Source organism: Heterodontus francisci, unplaced genomic scaffold (assembly GCF_036365525.1).
Source record: "Heterodontus francisci isolate sHetFra1 unplaced genomic scaffold, sHetFra1.hap1 HAP1_SCAFFOLD_279, whole genome shotgun sequence".
NCBI classification, from domain to species: Eukaryota; Metazoa; Chordata; class Chondrichthyes; order Heterodontiformes; family Heterodontidae; genus Heterodontus; species Heterodontus francisci.
The window spans coordinates 2,470,133-2,476,188 of record NW_027141885.1 but is presented as its reverse complement, the minus strand read 5'-3'; positions in this window follow the sequence as shown (position 1 = coordinate 2,476,188).

Sequence of the window (6,056 nt, the reverse complement as noted above, 5' to 3'; positions counted from 1 at the left end):
CCTCAGTAATATTAACACACTGACAGAGAACACAGATTAATATTAACACACTCAATGACACACTGTGTATATCATGACCCACAGTCAGATACACCCTGTGAAGTGTAAAACACCCCCACTGTCCTCAGTAATATTAACACACTGACAGAGAACACAGATTAATATTAACACACTCACTGACACACTGTGTATATCATGACCCACAGTCAGATACACCCTGTGAAGTGTAAAACACCCCCACTGTCCTCAGTAATATTAACACACTGACAGAGAACACAGATTAATATTAACACACTCACTGACACACTGTGTACATCATGACCCACAGTCAGATGCACCCTGTGAAGTGTAAAACATCCCCACTGTCCTCAGTAATATTAACACACTGACAGAGAACACAGATTAATATTAACACACTCACTGACACACTGTGTATATCATGACCCACAGTCAGATACACCCTGTGAAGTGTAAAACACCCCACTGTCCTCGGTAATATTAACACACTGACAGAGAACACAGATTAATATTAACACACTCACTGACACACTGTGTACATCATGACCCACAGTCAGATACACCCTGTGAAGTGTAAAACACCCCCACTGTCCTCAGTAATATTAACACACTGACAGAGAACACAGATTAATATTAACACACTCACTGACACACTGTGTACATCATGACCCACAGTCAGATACACCCTGTGAAGTGTAAAACACCCCCACTGTCCTCAGGAATATTAGCACACTGACAGAGAACACAGATTAATATTAACACACTCACTGACACACTGTGTATATCATGACCCACAGTCAGATACACCCTGTGAAGTGTAAAACACCCCCACTGTCCTCAGGAATATTAACACACTGACAGAGAACACAGATTAATATTAACACACTCACTGACACACTGTGTATATCATGACCCACAGTCAGATACACCCTGTGAAGTGTAAAACACCCCCACTGTCCTCAGGAATATTAACACACTGACAGAGATCACAGATTAATATTAACACACTCACTGACACACTGTGTATATCATGACCCACAGTCAGATACACCCTGTGAAGTGTAAAACACCCCCACCGTCCTCAGGAAGATTAAAACACTGACAGAGAACACAGATTAATATTAACACACTCACTGACACACTGTGTATATCATGACCCACAGTCAGATACACCCTGTGAAGTGTAAAACACCCCCACTGTCCACAGGCATATTAACACACTGACAGAGAACACAGATTAATATTAACACACTCACTGACACACTGTGTATATCATGACCCACAGTCAGATACACCCTGTGAAGTGTAAAACACCCCCACTGTCCTCAGGAATATTAACACACTGACAGAGAACACAGATTAATATTAACACACTCACTGACACACTGTGTATATCATGACCCACAGTCAGATACACCGTGTGAAGTGTAAAACACCCCCACTGTCCTCAGTAATATTAACACACTGACAGAGAACACAGATTAATATTAACACACTCACTGACACACTGTGCATATCATGACCCACAGTCAGATACACCCTGTGAAGTGTAAAACACCCCCACTGTCCTCAGGAATATTAACACACTGACAGAGAACACAGATTAATATTAACACACTCACTGACACACTGTGTACATCATGATCCACAGTCTGATACACCCTGTGAAGTGTAAAACACACCCACTGTCCTCAATTATATTAACACACTGACAGAGAACACAGATTAATATTAACACACTCACTGACACACTGTGTACATCATGACCCACAGTCAGATACACCCTGTGAAGTGTAAAACACCCCCACTGTCCTCAGTAATATTAACACACTGACAGAGAACACAGATTAATATTAACACACTCACTGACACACTGTGTATATCATGACCCACAGTCAGATAAACCCTGTGAAGTGTAAAACACCCCCACTGTCCTCAGTAATATTAACACACTGACAGATAACACAGATTAATATTAACACACTCACTGACACACTGTGTACATCATGACCCACAGTCAGATACACCCTGTGAAGTGTAAAACACCCCCACTGTCCTCAGTAATATTAACACACTGACAGAGAACACAGATTAATATTAACACACTCACTGACACACTGTGTACATCATGACTCACAGTCAGATACACCCTGTGAAGTGTAAAACACCCCCACTGTCCTCATTAATATTAACACACTGACAGAGAACACAGATTAATATTAACACACTCACTGACACACTGTGTACATCATGACCCACAGTCAGATACACCCTGTGAAGTGTAAAACACCCCCACTGTCCTCAGTAATATTAACACACTGACAGAGAACACAGATTAATATTAACACACTCACTGACACACTATGTACATCATGACCCACAGTCAGATACACCCTGTGAAGTGTAAAACACCCCCACTGTCCTCAGTAATATTAACACACTGACAGAGAACACAGATTAATATTAACACACTCACTGACACACTGTGTATATCATGACCCACAGTCAGATCCACCCTGTGAAGTGTAAAACACCCCCACTGTCCTCAGTGATATTAACACACTGACAGAGAACACAGATTAATATTAACACACTCACTGACACACTGTGTACATCATGACCCACAGTCAGATACACCCTGTGAAGTGTAAAACACCCCCACTGTCCTCAGTAATATTAACACACTGACAGAGAACACAGATAAATATTAACACACTCACTGACACACTGTGTATATCATGACCCACAGTCAGATACACCCTGTGAAGTGTAAAACACCCCCACTGTCCTCAGTAATATTAACACACTGACAGAGAACACAGATTAATATTAACACACTCACTGACACACTGTGTATATCATGACCCACAGTCAGATAAACCCTGTGAAGTGTAAAACACCCCCACTGTCCTCAGTAATATTAACACACTGACAGAGAACACAGATTAATATTAACACACTCACTGACACACTGTGTATATCATGACTCACAGTCAGATACACCCTGTAAAGTGTAAAACACCCCCACTGTCCTCAGTAATATTAACACACTGACAGAGAACACAGATTAATATTAACACACTCACTGACACACTGTGTATATCATGACCCACAGTCAGATACACCCTGTGAAGTGTAAAACACCCCCACTGTGGTCAGCAATATTATCACACTGACAGAGAACACAGATTAATATTAACACACTCACTGACACACTGTGCATATCATGACCCACAGTCAGATACACCCTGTGAAGTGTAAAACACCCCCACTGTCCTCAGTAATATTAACACACTGACAGAGAACACAGATTAATATTAACACACTCACTGACACACTGTGTACATCATGACCCACAGTCAGATACACCCTGTGAAGTGTAAAACACCCCCACTGTCCTCAGGAATATTAGCACACTGACAGAGAACACAGATTAATATTAACACACTCACTGACACACTGTGTATATCATGACCCACAGTCAGATACACCCTGTGAAGTGTAAAACACCCCCACTGTCCTCAGCAATATTAACACACTGACAGAGAACACAGATTAATATTAACACACTCACTGACACACTGTGTATATCATGACCCACAGTCAGATACACCCTGTGAAGTGTAAAACACCCCCACTGTCCTCAGGAATATTAACACACTGACAGAGATCACAGATTAATATTAACACACTCACTGACACACTGTGTATATCATGTCCCACAGTCAGATACACCCTGTGAAGTGTAAAACACCCCCACCGTCCTCAGGAAGATTAAAACACTGACAGAGAACACAGATTAATATTAACACACTCACAGACACACTGTGTATATCATGACCCACAGTCAGATACACCCTGTGAAGTGTAAAACACCCCCACTGTCCACAGGAATATTAACACACTGACAGAGAACACAGATTAATATTAACACACTCACTGACACACTGTGTATATCATGACCCACAGTCAGATACACCCTGTGAAGTGTAAAACACCCCCACTGTCCTCAGGAATATTAACACACTGACAGAGAACACAGATTAATATTAACACACTCACTGACACACTGTGTATATCATGACCCACAGTCAGATACACCGTGTGAAGTGTAAAACACCCCCACTGTCCTCAGTAATATTAACACACTGACAGAGAACACAGATTAATATTAACACACTCACTGACACACTGTGCATATCATGACCCACAGTCAGATACACCCTGTGAAGTGTAAAACACCCCCACTGTCCTCAGGAATATTAACACACTGACAGAGAACACAGATTAATATTAACACACTCACTGACACACTGTGTACATCATGATCCACAGTCAGATACACCCTGTGAAGTGTAAAACACCCCCACTGTCCTCATTAATATTAACACACTGACAGAGAACACAGATTAATATTAACACACTCACTGACACACTGTGTACATCATGACCCACAGTCAGATACACCCTGTGAAGTGTAAAACACCCCCACTGTCCTCAGTAATATTAACACACTGACAGAGAACACAGATTAATATTAACACACTCACTGACACACTATGTACATCATGACCCACAGTCAGATACACCCTGTGAAGTGTAAAACACCCCCACTGTCCTCAGTAATATTAACACACTGACAGAGAACACAGATTAATATTAACACACTCACTGACACACTGTGTATATCATGACCCACAGTCAGATCCACCCTGTGAAGTGTAAAACACCCCCACTGTCCTCAGTAATATTAACACACTGACAGAGAACACAGATTAATATTAACACACTCACTGACACACTGTGTACATCATGACCCACAGTCAGATACACCCTGTGAAGTGTAAAACACCCCAACTGTCCTCAGTAATATTAACACACTGACAGAGAACACAGATAAATATTAACACACTCACTGACACACTGTGTATATCATGACCCACAGTCAGATACACCCTGTGAAGTGTAAAACACCCCCACTGTCCTCAGTAATATTAACATACTGACAGAGAACACAGATTAATATTAACACACTCACTGACACACTGTGTATATCATGACCCACAGTCAGATACACCCTGTGAAGTGTAAAACACCCCCACTGTCCTCAGGAATATTAACACACTGACAGAGAACACAGATTAATATTAACACACTCACTGACACACTGTGTATATCATGACCCACAGTCAGATAAACCCTGTGAAGTGTAAAACACCCCCACTGTCCTCAGTAATATTAACACACTGACAGAGAACACAGATTAATATTAACACACTCACTGACACACTGTGTATATCGTGACTCACAGTCAGATACACCCTGTAAAGTGTAAAACACCCCCACTGTCCTCAGTAATATTAACACACTGACAGAGAACACAGATTAATATTAACACACTCACTGACACACTGTGTATATCATGACCCACAGTCAGATACACCCTGTGAAGTGTAAAACACCCCCACTGTCGTCAGCAATATTATCACACTGACAGAGAACACAGATTAATATTAACACACTCACTGACACACTGTGCATATCATGACCCACAGTCAGATACACCCTGTGAAGTGTAAAACACCCCCACTGTCCTCAGGAATATTAACACACTGACAGAGAACACAGATTAATATTAACACACTCACTGACACACTGTGTATATCATGACCCACAGTCAGATACACCCTGTGAAGTGTAAAACACCCCCACTGTCCTCAGTAATATTAACACACTGACAGAGAACACAGATTAATATTAACACACTCACTGACACACTGTGTACATCATGACCCACAGTCAGATACACCCTGTGAAGTGTAAAACACCCCCACTGTCCTCAGGAATATTAACACACTGACAGAGAACACAGATTAATATAAACACACTCACTGACACACTGTGTACATCATGACCCACAGTCAGATACACCCTGTGAAGTGTAAAACACCCCCACTGTCCTCAGGAATATTAACACACTGACAGAGAACACAGATTAATATTAACACACTCACTGACACACTGTGTATATCATGACC